The following is a 15,984-nucleotide window of genomic DNA, read 5'->3' as shown; positions in this document are numbered from 1 at the left end:
TAGCACTGGGGGCAGATCTCTGAAGAGCTTTGTAAAACTTCTATTGGTCACTTAATCCTGACACAGAAGATCACAGGCAGTGAATGTAGATCGTGCAAGATGAGGGAAACAAGGTCAGAATGAGGGACTCATCAGAGTTCGAGCAGCAACTTTCTGCACTAAATAGAGCTCCTCAGTCAAGACACAAACAGTCCCATTCATAAAAAAAGGAAAACATATTGATGCATAAAGGCACAGGCGTACTTTTCACGTTTTTCTATTTAGAAACCTCCCTAGAGATACTTTTGCAAACATGAGCTAGGCTCGGGCCTCCAGGTGACCTTCTGGCAAAGTCATGTGACCTCTTGGCAAGGTTTCTGTTCCAAATGTGCAGAATATTCCATAGCGGAGCAGTCTGTATTGGGGAAATGGAGTCTTCTGTGTGAATTAACTTTCTTTCTCTAGAAGGAAAACACAGGAAGAAACCCCTTCACCTACCTCTCCAACACATGGTGAAGCAGAGTTAATTCAGCCTTTAGATGGAGTAAATCTCTGACTATCTGTAGGATGGAAACTGGATGGAGACGTGTTTGGGAATGCCTACAAACACACGTTCATGGAAGTTCCCACTCCTCAAGTGATTATAAATGTGGGTTTCTCTGCACTTGTGGTGGTGATACCCACACTCATAAACCCACCTGTGCCTACCAGGAACCCCTTTTAGAATTCCTGGTAGGCGTAAAAAGGTTTGTTTGCTTATAAACATATATTTAAGAATGACTTCATCTTCATGAATTGGACTAAATAGATCTATCTCTAGAAGGCTTCCCAGCAGTAAAACTCCGTCAACACAAAGATGTGGAGTAGTAGTTAAGCACTGGAGCTCAAAGGAGCCAGCACAAAGCTCAAATTCCTTTAAGAATAATTCGGTTTGGACAGTGGAAGTTATTTGACAAGTTATCTCGGACTACTTGACTGTTTCAGAATGATTCTTAAATCTGGGTCTCCTTACCACACTCATAACACCAGGGGCTACATCCTTGGGGTTCACCAGGCATTCATGAGTGAGAGGGGTTACTGAGTGTGCAGATGGCACTGGTGACACATTGGAATCCATGGTGGTAGGAGCTGCTGGTGTTGGTCTGAGGACCTGTGCGCACAGAGGCTTGGGAGATTTACTAAAGGATGACAGATTTATGGGCCTATTGAGCTGGTAATTTAAGGATACTTGCACTTTCCCGCAACTTGAAATAGCCAAGGTCAGACTGGGACAGAGCATAGGTCTGGGAACCAAAATAAAAGTGGCCAGCTTAGTGAGCTAGATAGCTAAACAAGCACTTGCAATGCAATGGGTCTCGCGTTTGCTCGAGTTAGAGCTATTAGTGTTGCAAATTCCTAACAGGACTTTTATTACCACACAGATTCAAAATGAAAAGTAAGACAGTTGACATAAGCGAACCGATTCAAAGCGCCACAGTCGCCATGAGCGCAAAGGAGAGACACAAAAGGAAAAAGAAGTTCACTCGCAGTCAACCGTATCAGCAAATGTGCAATTATCCATGTAACAGGGTCAGTGTTCAAGGTGGTAACAAAACTGCCCCAAGGAGGGACAAACGTAAAGTATTTACCAATGATAACGATGGATTTTTGAAAAGCAAGCCTATGAACGAGTGATAGTGGTGGGCGTGTGGTGGGTGTGGTTAAAAGGCCACGGATAGATTACAACAGGTCAAAGCGCTTGCGCTCGACCTAAAATGTGGCCTGTGCTTCCAGATTGGGGCAGTTTTGAACTGGCAAGGACACGCTGTATAAGTGTTTTGAAAGGTATGGAAGACTCCATGGATCTGTGCTTGCTGCAGGCAGGGTTTGTTTTAATATCAGTGAAATCAACACTAAGACCCATTGCGGCATGTCATAAAACAGGCCTACAAACAACCAAAAATGGCACAAACACTGGTCCAGAACAGCCCATCTAGCACTGCTGCATTTCCCTACAGGCCAGTCCGACCCTGGAAATAGCCACATTCTTAATAATATGAAGCACACATCTTTATATCTATATATGTCCATGTGCTCATGTTTATATTTTATATAAAATTATAGTTATTTGGCCTTGGTTTTTCTTGAACCCACTTACTCAATTTGCATCTTATTCCTTGTTTCAATGATGTTGTCTGGGTCCTGCTTCCTCACCTAGGCCCCTCATTTGGAACATCATGGCATATGGTCTGTTGCTTACAGAACCAGCAAGGAATATTCCAGCAGAAACTCTGAGAGCTGCAAGGCTGACACACGAGTATCTGCTGTTTTTAATGAGTGCACTTTCAACCTCTGTATGACCCAACGAAGTACCTATTCAAGGTATTCTCCCTAATGAGTTAGACCATGACCACCTTCCAAGTCCAATGTTGTAAATTACACTGCCATTTTTTTGGGCTTCCCTGCATCGGAACACCCCCCTTGCATTCATAATGCCTGATGCAGGCATCATGTGGCACAAGGGTCTACAAAGTGGCGCAATGCTTGCAGGGGAAAGGCCACCTTAGAGTAAAAAGAAATTACACTATGGTGACGCAAAGTGGCACAAGGGGCTTGTAAATATGCCCCTTAATTTGAGTCAGTGGTTTCCGGTGCTTGCCACCAGCACTTAATTGTTAACTCCGACACATGCCACATGTGCTGTCTGTAGATGAGCACAACAGCAGTTGTTTATTAATTCAATATACATTAATAATATCTGCCACCCAAGCCATCCTCATAGCGTTGGTGGACTGGAATAGTTTGAATTGTCACACGGGTAAGAGTGTGATGGTTAGTAGTTGTCATTGGCAGCGCTGGCAGAGGCAATGGGTGGTACAAGCTGCAATGGCTTCCTGACCAGGGCTGTGGCACTTTTTTTTCTAACAAATTAAACACTGCACTAAGGCTGCCTTCATCAACACCCAGCACACTATAGCTAAATTGGAGGTTGTGTGCTAATAAGTGAACAAAGAAGATGTGTCACCAGTGGCATTTTAGGAAAGATATTGAAAGACCAACAGGCATATTTTGGGAAAAGTGGCACATCATTCATGATGTGCCACTTTCTAGTGCCCCATTGCGTACCCCTAACCACACCATGTGTGCGCTGTACTTACAATACGGTGCACCATGGCGGACCTCTCCACACTAGCATCATAATTTATGGAGCTACTGTTAAGCTTTGTAGGGTTAGCACCAGAAGCAGCAAAGCACAGGGAGGCCCATTGCTTTCAATGGTAGTGTCATCTTAACGCCTGCCTTATGTTGGCATTAATAATGATGCTAAAAATGGCGCAGTGAAATCTGGTAAATTTCACTGCACCATTTTTCTGGGCTTCCTAACGCCGAAATGCCCCCTTACATACATCATGCCTGGCGCAGGCATAAAGTGGTGCAAGGGTTTACAAAGAGGCACAATGCTTGCATTGCACCACTTTGTAAATATGGCACGTGCGAAATGCCACGTTACCGCCACATTTGCGTAAAGATAATGACGCAAATGTGGCACAAGGTGGCACTAGTGGCAGCATAAATATGCCCACAAGTGTTCAATGGACCTCTAGGAAAACAAGCTCACTGCTTGCAGAACCCGACCGTAACTGCAGCTCTTTCATCGTTTCTAAATTGTAATTCAGTTTATGAACACTAGAGGGAGCGCATGATATACAGAAGAGTGTGCTGTGTGCTGCTGTATGAACAGAAATAAGTGACTCGACTTCTGATTTTCCTTACATTAAATTAAATAGCTCTTTGCAACTTCGTTTTAAACTGGGTTCTTTTTTTTTTTACTATTTCTGCGGTACAGGGAGAACCAACGGAAAGCAAGAAAAGTGTATAACATTTACAGAGAAACTTCAAAGAAAATGAATCATTCATTTTGTGCTATCATTTTTATTTGCCTCGAACGTTTTCGTCAAATAACAAGCGAGTGCCTCGATCAGCTCTTTCCATGAAATAACATGTCGGGGGGAAGGGGTTGCTGGTACCCTTGATGCTTATAAGGCAATCAGCTGAGAATACTCCCTTGTGACATGACATCCTCTCCCAGTGTTTCTTAGAGCAACAGTCACAGAGTTCATTCCCTGGGGGTGTAGGCTGCAGAGAGTCCTCGCTGTGACTTGGAATCTTCCTCAGACACAGGCACAAACCCCCTATTCAAACAATCAAGGTGCCCACTCCAGATCGGCAAAGCGAGTATTCAGTTGTGATTGCAAGTTTCTCCGTCAATGACATTCACTTCTACCACTCTTGTTTCCTGTGCCAGTACTGACTGTGGCCCAGTTGCTTGTAGCATCTTGTGGCTTCTTGGTGCTTTTTTGCGGCAGCAGAACTCAGACGGACGCAATTTCCTAAATAGTCTCCTTGGTGAGGTATACTCAGTCAGGTAACACTGCTGGGACCATATTACTCACAGGGCGCACTTTTCCTGTTCACACCACGGTGCACCTTTCAAAGGGTGCTCCGGTAGCAAACTTCGCTGATGCACTCATCGGAGTAGCCACACCCTCTACAAAAAAACTACAAAAATAAACTGAAAGAGCGACCTATAATGTTCAATGTGCTGCCCTCAGGGCCGCTGTAGTTGTGTCTGCCCTGGGGTAGCGCATTTACTGAAATACGGAGTCGTTGTTTACAAGCTGCTCTGTCTTTCTCTGTGCAGGTGGCATCCCGTCCGCACTTCCAAGAGGGGAGAGAGATTCTTTTGCAGGTGGGTACAGTGAGTGACTACACCCGCCTGCAGAGGAATGTTTGAGGGGATTCATGGGAATCCCTTTTCTGTCCTGCAGAGGGCTGCCTCAGGGGGCACACTAACAGTGTGCCACCTTTTTGTAGTGGCCTATCTGTGCAACTTCGGACGGCTTCTTTGCCTTTACGTCAATATCCACAACATACCACAAGCGCAGAAGCAAAGAGACTACCTCATTTGCATGAGGCCACCCCCATGCAAATGAGGGAATACATGTGCACCAGTGCTATCAGTATTGCAGATGAGGGTGCACAAGCATCTGCAGCTCCTTGTGTAATAACAAAGTGCTCTGGAGCAGACAAAGTGGACGCACAAGCCTGTTGCGTCCCAGGGCACTTTGTGTAATACGGCTCCAGGGGTAGGTTGGGGAATCTATGGCCTTACTCTCACAGACAGGTGCAGGTCCTGACCTGGACATTCTTCATCCATCCCTTCTGTGCTCCTTTGTGTTTCTCGCTTCTTCTGATAAGCATTGTCCTCAAATCAGAACACCTCAGGTGTCCCTCTTGAACAGTTGGGCAGCAATGTCTCGCAAAGTAAAATCCAGGCAGTCTGTCCTGGCATATCAGAGTGAAGTCCCTAGGATTCTGCCTGATCTGGAACCTGGCAAGTGGAGTTAGTAGTGGATACTCCAGTATTGGAGCATAAATAGTTTTTTGAGCCCACTGATGTGGTGGCCCTGGTTTCAGAAAATACATTTAGGTACCTCTAGTGGATATCTCTGTCCCATCGTTATACCCAAGTTGCAGACAGTCTTTGTGTATTCCAGCAGTTCAGCTCCGTGGCCAGTTCTGGATAGTTCTGCACTTTTGATATTTCCACGCAGGTTGGTCCAGCCATGATCTGTGTCTCAAGTGTGAGTAGGATGGCAGTGAGAAACTGGGAGTCCCCTGTTAGAAGCAACCTAAATAATAACAAAAGGCAAGGGAGGCTACCACATTTAACTACCTGTTATCCTGTTTGGGGGTAGGGAGGGGCAACATCTCCCCAACATTGGGCCAGGAAAGGTCAGGGGAAACCCCTTAGCTATGAGGGGACCCTCTTTCTCCTTTCTTAACACTACTCCAACTCACTGAGCAGGATCTCAAGGGGCGTAGCTTGTCAGTAAGAATGGGGGGGGTGAGCGGCGGATTTTCCAACAATCATGCTGGCATATGATGTTAAAATACATTATATAACAAGCAGGGCACATGAGAAGGGCTGAAGGGGCAGTGGGATTGGAAGCAAATGTGGATTGGTAAGAGTACTAAGTGAGAGAAAACACAATATTTTGTAAAATAACCAATATTTCTGAAGACTTTCAAAGCAGAGAGGGAGAAAGTGTGGGTGTGTTTTTGTATGTGTATGTAAATATTCCAAGTGAAATCCGACAGACACCGCACCCTACTGAAAGCACCTGTACCCAACTATTCCAGAAAATACATTTATTTGGGGGGGTGTAAAACCCAAACCACCCCCTCTAAAGCTGTGCACCTGAGGATCCCTGAATGTTCTGGGGAAGCTCTGCAGCTCAGAAATGCTGCCAGGTCTCTCCAATTAATCCTCGATCTGAGGTACCACTAAAGTATACCCAAGTAAGAAATAGAATCCAGTGGCATCATACATTCTCCACATGTATCGTCTACATGTGTGAGTTATGTACATGCTCATGATATTCATTTCCAACATGCATGGGTGAAAGTCCAAGTTGCATGGGACTGATAGAATAATTTAAAAACAGAGGAGAGGCTGGTAAGCTGGTCTCCCAAGCAAGGAACAAGTAAAATGTCCTGGCCTGCTATTATGATTGTTTTACTGCCGTAACTGCCAGTCCTACACCACCTAGCCTGGTAGCAGTTGTCACTCTCTTCAAAAGGAAGTTTCACACGGTGTATCGCTCCAACGGACCCTTCATCCACCCCTCCATGACCACCTAACATCGTACTTGCTCAGCCTTCAGCCTTTCACAGCAAAGGTAGACTAAAAGCTCTGTTATTCAGTGGTCCTCAGTCTGCAAGAGAACTACCCCACTGCAGCCATCCTTTGGATGTATAGTGAAAAGACAATGATACCCATCAAAATTGCTTCACACCTGAAATATCCAATTGCTTTTGCATCTTTTGAAAGATTCAAGACAAGCTCATAAGATTCCATTCATCTATTTAGGTAGCATTACTGTATAACTCCCCGTTCACAAAGCCTGTAACACATTGTTAGAATCATTGGGTAATCTCATTAATAATGTTGTTATTCAAATATAATCTGTGACATAACTGATGGTCTCATTTATTATGCCATGAGTGATGTAATATGTAATGTCATAAGCAGTGCATAACTGGGGTGCAAGTTATATTTTTTTCCACAGCAATAACTGACCTATTTCAGTGGGTTTTGGGTGTTTTAACATTAGCTCATGTCGCATTTCAGCACCAAAATATATACATATAGATATATATAGCTATATATAGATATAAGTATAAAGATAAACCTACCAAAATTTTACTATTTTAAATTGGGGATCTGTTAAGTGACCCAGAAGATGGGTATGCTGAGTAAACAGACGTAGAATACGGATGCTGGATTATGCAGACATCTGTCTCTCTTTAACTATTTTTAGCCCCTTTAAAAATACATCTTATGTCAAATTATCAAATTACTAAAAACCAATACCACCTGCCCCACCCCCCACCCCCCTCCCCAACACACATACTTGAACCTGCTGGTATCATGCATTCATCAACACTTCAATGCTCATTTACTCCAGGCTGCTCTTCAGGAATGGTCTTAAATTCAACAACTCTTATCACAGCAAAATGGCATCCGGGAGTGCCTCACTTTTGTCTTGAGCACAAGATATTAGCATTCTTGTTGATTCGAACTCTGTGGTTACATTGTAGTTGAATACTAGGAAGTTAAATGACAGGCTGCCGCTGGTATTGGAAGTACATGTTTCACTCTGTATTTTAGAATGGTTTACTGAAATGGATGAGGAATATATATGGAAATACATAGAAAATGTTCTAATTTTAGCTTTCTAGAGAACAAACCATAATTTCTATGGCAAAAAGAAACCTCCTATTTTGTCCATTTACTGCACTATCCTCTGTGGGAAATTCCTTTTTGTTTTACAGCTTTGATTCCATCAAGATGGCATTCAAGTGTGCCATGCTTTTGTCATAAGTACCTAGTGATAGGGCTCTAGTTTTTCATTGGAATGCTATGGGAACCTTCAATAGAACATGGAGGAATCACCAGGCAGGATGCTGCTGCTGCTGTTGGAAGTCCATGTTTTACTCAGACCAGACTTTGTTCTCACATGGGAGAGGAAGATGGTTAAAACTGATAGAAAATGTGTTCTCATAGTAACATCTGGAGAGATTTTCATAACCTAGGTCAAAGTCATGAGAGACAATAGTTTCCTCCCAAACATATTTCATCAAGTCCCAGCAGCGGGTCAGTATTTTTTACAGGGAAAAATCATCTGAGAACTCACCAGAAGCACTAAAATATGTATAACTCTACCAACAAATTATTTATATTCTGACTGAAATATGTTATTATTTTTCATCTGTGTTCCTTCTTATGACCCTGAAAATAGGCTTTCACAACAGTGCATTTCAATGGGAACCACAATCACGAATTCTGAATCCTGTAAAAACTGTCACAACATATTGTCAATGTTGTGGCCACCAAATCCTCTAGGGTCAGGGTGTACTGACCCCACCCCCTTATATATTTTTTAAATTTATTTTCAGGACCCAATGACTATGTCCCTAATTCCCGTAATGGCTGCCATAACATATTATTCATGTTGTGGCCAGCCAGCCACGATTTGCTAGTCTTCTTTAAATTGGCCAATCAGAACATAGCTGAACATCAACAGTCTAGAGTTACTTAACTTTTTAATCGTTTCATGCCCAAGCAAGCCCATCCTTAAATGCTAACTTCTCTATAATGACTGAACAGATTTACACCAAAATATAACCGGCATGCTTTCTGAGAAACATTTCAACATTTTGGCAAATTTGATTGCATTTCCTTCAAGCATTATGTATGTAACAGGGAGCAAATTTTCATGTGGGACTTAACATGAAAAATTGCACTGTTGGGACCCCAACCCCACTTTTTCTTGAACCCGACTTAAAAAAACAATGTGAAATTCTCTATGAAGGAGTCACAAATTTGTTTTTTGAAAAATTTGTGCAGAGTCATCAAATGGAACCGACATTATTAGTGAAAGAAAAAACACTTCTCTTATGGAGACAGGGACTCTAACTTGCTCCTTCACCATGCACAGAGAAGTCATCAATGATAGAACATATCATAAGTGATGTAATATGTGAGGTCAGAAGTAGTGTAAGGTGGTCAGAAGTAGTGTAAGGTGAGAGGTGAGTTCTTGATACTTGCGTTAGCTATAGCTTTTGAATTTTCCCCTAACTATAACATAACTTTAACATTTATTTTGTTTGAGTAGCATAAATATATATATATATATATATATATATATATATATATATATATATATATATATATTAACTGAAAAAGCAAAGGTTACAGGGGCGTTATAGTTAGGAAATAGAATTTGTTTTAAAGGTAGAAATGCACTGAAAAAAACAAAGGTTACAGGGACGTTATAGTTAGGTTCTGAATTTACTGGTACAAAATCATAGAAATTCGGAAGTTATAGCGTTCATTCAAGTAACTGTAACTCACGCCATAAGGTAACTATAACTAATGCCCTCACCATACACAGCTTTTTCTTAACAAATGTGACTGCTAATGTTTAATTTATAGTTTTAAGGATGTTATAGAATTTCTCTTGATTGCTGTAGTATCTGGGGTAATTAGCAGGGCGCGAGTTATAGTTACTTTAGGGCGCGAGTTGTAGTTAGTTATAGGAAATATATATATATATATATGTCAGATAATTTAACATGGTAAAACTGTACTGAAAATACACTTGGATGACTTGCACTTTCCAGAAGTAAATACATCTGTGTGTTTTTTTTAATGGAAGGGACTGCGGGGGGAGCCTCAAGGCCACCGCGGTCCCAGCTGGCTCCCCGCTTCCTGCTGGAGCTGACATTGTTCCCACACACAGGAAGCTGTTGTAAATGCAGCTCCAGGAATGTGAGAGCAATACTTTCATCCAGTGCTTAATTTGTAAATAAAATTGTGCCGGTGCGCAAAAGCTCTCCTCCGAAACACCCGGCTGCTCCAATTAAATGTGTGAGCACGGAATACTGAGGCACCATAATCCTCTTGGGCCTCTATGTTCCACTAACAGCCACTCCTTGTCCCTTCAACTCACTCTTGCAGCTTTCTGCTATCTCCCTTTGTGACGGTTTCTCATTTTTCTTTCCCTCCTTCTTTCTCATATGTGTCTTTTGCTTGCAGTAAATGCTTGAGGCAGAAAATGAAGTGCCAGCCTTCAAAAATAAGTGTTGGGGCCCTACACCGGAAACCACCAGCTCAAATTAGACACTGCTTTCATCTCTTTCCCACCTCTTTCCCGGCTGCATGTCTGCAGGCATGGGAAGAGATGAAGGGACTGATTTAAGAAAAGTGGTGCTGCACCTAGTGCACCCCTTAGCACCCCACTACCATTACCATGTGTGCGCCGTATTTTAATGCGCAGGGTAGGGGGCAATAGCGTGAGAACTTTTGACGCTATTGATGTACTGTTCAGGATTCAGAGCATTTTAAAGCTGCTACTTGCTAAAAGCGGAGTGTTTGCCTTGCCAGGAGGGAGCTGTTCTTGGCCCCGCTTGACGGGTAACCTGGAAACTTACAAGACAGCAGCTGATCTGGAGGAAGTATTCATTTTCTAAATTTCGTGAAGATTTGTCAAGCTGCACCAAAGTTATTGCCAAAACAAAAAACACTCTTCCTATGGGAACTAGGTCCTAACTATAACTACCTACTGGTTACTGCTGGTAGGTATTATTATATATATATATATATATATATATATATATATATATATATATATATATATACATATATATATATACACACACATATATATATACACACACACATATATATATATATATATATATATATATATATATATATATATTCACTTAAGAAAACAATGGTTACAGGGATGTTATAGTTTATAGTTAGGTTCTGAATTTACTTGCATTCAGCAGTTATAGTTAGACTTATTTCAAGTAACTATAACTCGCACCCTAGGGTAACTATAACTTGCGCCCCCACCATGCACAGTGCTTTTTCAAAAATAATTTGACTGCTAATGTTTCATTAATATTTTTATTAACGTTATGAAAGTTGTCATGAGTGTGCAGTATCTGGGGCAATTAGCAGTGAATGGTGAGGATGCCAGTTATAGTTACCTTAGGATGCTAGATGTAGTTACTTGAAATAACTCTAACTATAACTGATGAATTTCTATGGTTTTGCACAAGTAAATTCAGAAGTTAACTATAATGTCCCAGTGACGTTTGTTTTTTTAACTGAATTTCTAGGGCTTTTAAAAAAATTCTATTTCCTAACTATAACGTCCCTGTCACCTTTAGTTTTTCAGTGAATTTCTGTGTTTTTTTAATGTAAAGTTATTTTAATTACTATACGTTAATACAATCACCGCCATGCACGGCCTTCTGCCGTGTGTGATGGGGGTTGGCCGCTGGGCCTGGCCACAGGAACCTAACTTTAAGGTCCCAGTGACCTTTGTTTTTTTAACAACATTTCTAGGGCTTTTTTTAATTCTATTTCCTAACTATAACGTTCCTGTCACCTTTAGTTTTTCAGTGAATTTCTGTGTTTTTTTTAACGTAAAGTAATTTTAATTACTATACGTAAATACAATCGCCGCCATGCACGGCCTTCTGACGTGTGTGATGGGGTTTGGCCCAAAGTGCCGGGCCTGTGGCCACGCCCAGCAGCCAACCTGCTATAACCACCCATCCCAACAATGCGCACGGTCTTTGGCCATGTGTGGCGGGGACTGGCTGCAGGGCCTATCTCTCTGGATGTGAGAATAGGTGTGAGATGGTGTTTCTGGGTGTGAGAGTGGGTGTGACACTGTCTGTCTGGATGGGAGTGTGTATGAGAGGTTCTATGTGTGTGTGTTAGAGTGGGTGTGAGAGTATCTGAGTGGGTGTGTGAGAATCTGAATGGGTCTCTGAGTGGCTGCAGAATGTCTGAGTGGATCCGTGACTAGATGCATGAGTTTCTGAGTGAGTCTGTTACTGGGTGCATGAGTATGTAAGTGGGTTTATAAGTGGGTGCATGAGTGTCTGAGTGCGTCTGTGAGAGGGTGTGTGATTGTCTTTGTGGATGTGTCAGTAGCTGTGTGAGTGACTCGGCCACAAAGGAACCTCACCTGCCCTTCTATCCAACAAGTGCTCACAGTTTTGCACAAAATATCTACCCAAGTAGAGTTCTGTCTGACTCCTTGGGTAAATGTCCAGTTTGTATTCTACAGTACAGCTGTGTTGTGGACCACAAGAAAATGTCTCCAGTGACCTTATGTGCATTTGGCAATGTGATTATGTCTTGGGCATCTTTTTCCAAAATTCTGTGATTACATGAATCCTCTTATAGACAGGCCAACAAGACTACAACGACGTACATCTGCACCAAACCAGGGTCCTTCCTCTTATCTATATATGATGTACGTGCTTCTTTGTTTGGTGGGGATGTCCTCATATTATATCGCATGTGCCCCCCTATCTGGGTCGATCTAAGCCCCAGGGGCCTGATCACCCCAGGGCTCAGCCATGTCACCTGGCAGCGTTGGGGACCGCAGTGGGAGCCTGAATGCCCCCGTGGTCCCAGCCGGCTCCCTGCCAAATGTGGGAGCCAGCATTGCTGTCATACACAGGGAGCTGCTAAACATGCAGCTCCCGGTGTGCGAGAGCAATCATTTCGTCTGTTTCCCTGCCAGCATCTCTATCTGCAGAGAAACAGAAGAAAACTCTGCTTACAGCAAGTGAGATCTGTTTAAGAGCTCTCGCTTCCTGGTAGCGGAGAGTTTTCTCTGACTTAGCAGGAGCTGTCAAGTCAGAGCAAACAGCTATGTCCCGGGGTTGGCACCTCGGGACATAGCAGGAGCCGGCCGTGGGGGGTGGTGGCACCTTGAGGGGGGGCCACACGGCACCCCTCCAACATTAGAATTTGCCCAGAGAGGTTGTGGTCCCTGGGGCTGGGTGTTCGCCACAGCCCTCCTATTTCTTTAAATTTAGCCCTGATAGGTGTTGGTCCCCGGACTGCGGGGGAGGGGCAGCCCCCTTGATTCCCATCAATAGCACCAGGGAGGTGTCAGTCCCTGGGGCTGTGAGGGGGGCACGCAACCCCCCCTTAATTACCATAAAAACCCCAAGGGAGGTGGTGGTCCCCGGGCTGCGGGGGGGGGAGCAGGCGGCCCCCTGCATATTATTGAAAGTTAGCCCTGGGGAGGTGGCAGCCCCCAGGGCTGCACCTGGGCCACGTGCCACCTCCCCCCAAATGTAATTCTGTTTTTTTGTCCCAGGGAGGTGGTGTTCTCTGGGGACGAGGTCTGCTATGGAGCCCCTTCTCTTCTTTAAATTCAGCCCGGGAAGATGACGGTCCCTGGGACTGCAGGGGGTCCATCAGTAGCCCTGTGGAGGTCCCGAGGCTGTGGGGGAGGCCGCGCAACCCCCCCTTGATTCCCATCAATAGCTTCAGGGAGGTGTGCAGGAGGCTGGCCTGGTTTGTAGTGGGTACCATGGGTACTTACACCTTATACCACGTCCAGTTATCCCTTATTAGTGAAGTAGTAGTGTTCTAGCAGCTCAGGCTGATAGAGGTAACTATAGCAGAGCAGCTTAGACTGAACTAGGAGACATGCAAAGCTCATGCAATACCACTTCTAGTTACACAGTACTTATACACAAGTAAAGACAATACTCAGTGTTACCAAAAAAAAAGGTATTTATTTGGGTGACACATTACCAAAAATATCTTAGAGACAATACTCCTTCTGGAGGTAAGTATTATACACTAGACACCAAAATTAGACAAGTAAATGGTCATAGAACAATGCAAACAGTAGGAAATCCTATAGAATGCAATGGGAGAAAATGGGTCTAGGGGCAACACAAACCATATACTAAGAAAGTGGAATGTGAATCACGAATTCCCCCCCTAGACAAGTGTAGTGTGTGCAGAATCGCTGGGAGAGTAAGAATACAGTAAAGGTAAGTACATTACCCCACCCCAGAGCCCAGAAAAGCAGGAGTAAAGTACTGCAAGTTTCCCGAGGACACATTACACCTCGTTTTGGGGATTTTGCAGCAGCCAACCAAGTCTGCAAAGAACAACTGCTGGATTATTGGACCTGAAGACCTGCAAAGGAAGGGGACCAAGTCCAGAAGTCGAAAGAAGTTCCAGGAAGGACAGGGGCCCCTGCCAACCCAGAAGAGGGTGCAAAAGAAGAGTCCCTGGTAAGTCGAAGACTGCAGGAATGCACCCTAGGAAGATGCCAGCGGGTTCCTGCATCCTGCAAAAGATGTCCTGCGGCGTGAAGATCGTTGCAGGCAAGATTTCGGGTTGGAAGTCACCAACAAGCCTTGGTACGACAAAAGTGCGTTTTGTGTCAAAATGGCACTGGATGGACCCAGGAGGGACGTAGGTTCCTCAACTCTGTGTGAGTAGGAAGAGGGGGCTCTCAGCACTTTAGAGAGCCCTCAGGATGCCAGCCAGCACCCCCGGGAGTTGCAGGATCTGGGGACAAAGGAGGTGCAAAATGCGGTTGATGCAGCACAACAAAAGACGGTCCCACGCCACCGGAGAACAACTCAGCAAGTTGAGCGTCGCAGGATGGAGTGCTGGGGACCTGGGCCAGGCTGTGCACAAAGGAATGTTGTAAAGAGTGTACAGAGGCCTCAGGATGTGAAGAAGACGCAGTACACAGGGGTACTGTCGCTCTCAGGGAAGGCAAGGTCTTACCTCCTCCAAATTGCGTCAGCAGGACCTCAGGACAGTCTATGTCGATGAGGTCCACCCTCTGTGTCCTTAGGAGCATGCTCATCGTTGTGAGAGGAGTCCCAGGGTACTCGTCGTCATCATGGAAGGTGCCTGCTTGGAGCAGGGGAGTGACTCTGTCACTCCACGGGAGATTTCTTCGGTCCTTCTGGTGCAGGATGAAGACAGGGAGTCCCCAGAGTGTGCACACCATGGAAACTGTTGCAGTTGCTGACTTGGAGCTGAGGTTGCTGAAGAAAAGTGTCTCTTGTAGACACTTTGTTGCAGTTTACAGCGTTTCTTGGAGAAGGCTGCGGTTCATCCGAGGTCAGAGGAGCTGAAGTTGTTACAGAGGATTGCTGAAGGAAACTTGCAAGCATAATCTGAAGAGAACCCACATGAGAGACCCTAAATAGCCCTGAGAGGGGGATTGGCTACCTTATCAGGTATGGGCCTATCAGGAGGGGTCTCTGACAACACCTGCTGGCACTGGCACTGGCCACTCAGAGGCCTCCAGAGCGCCCCCACACCTTGCAAAGCAAGATGGCTGAAGTCTGGGACACACTGGAGGAGCTCTGGGCACCACTCCTAGGGTGGTGATGGACAGGGGAGTGGTCACTCCCCTTTCATTTGTCCAGTTTTACGCCAGAGCAGGGGACAAGGGGTCCCTGAACCGGTGTAGACTGGCTTGTGCAAGGAGGGCACCATCTGTGCCCTTCAAAGCATTTCTAGAGGCTGGGGGAGGCTACCCCTCCCCAGCCTGTAACACCTATTTCCAAAGGGAGAGGGTATAACACCCTGCTCTCAGAGGAAATGCTTTGTTCTGCCTTCCTGGGACTGGGCTGCCCAGACCCCAGGAGGTCAGAACCCTGTCTGTGAGGTGGCAGCAGCTCTAGCTGCACTGCAAGCCTCAGAGGGCTGGTTTGGCAGTACTGGGGGTCCATGGTGGAGCCCCCATGATGCATGGAATTGGCTCCCCAATACCAGATTTGGAATGGGGGGACAATTCCATGATCTTAGACATGTTACATGGCCTTATTCGGAGTTACCATTGTGAAGCTACATATAGGTATTGACCTATATGTAGTGCAGGCGTGTAATGGCGTCCCCGCACTCACAAAGTCCCGGGAAATGGCCCTGAAATATGTGAGGGCACCTTTGCTAGTGCAAGGGTGCCCTCACACTTAGTAACTTTGCACCTAACCTTCAGCAAGTGAAGGTTAGACATATAGGTGACTTATAAGTTACTTAAGTGCAGTGAAAATGGCTGTGAAATAACATGTGCGTTATTTCACGCAGGCTGC

This window comes from Pleurodeles waltl, chromosome 4_2 (assembly GCF_031143425.1).
Source record: "Pleurodeles waltl isolate 20211129_DDA chromosome 4_2, aPleWal1.hap1.20221129, whole genome shotgun sequence".
Classification (NCBI taxonomy): domain Eukaryota; kingdom Metazoa; phylum Chordata; class Amphibia; order Caudata; family Salamandridae; genus Pleurodeles; species Pleurodeles waltl.
This window is presented reverse-complemented; position numbering follows the sequence as displayed.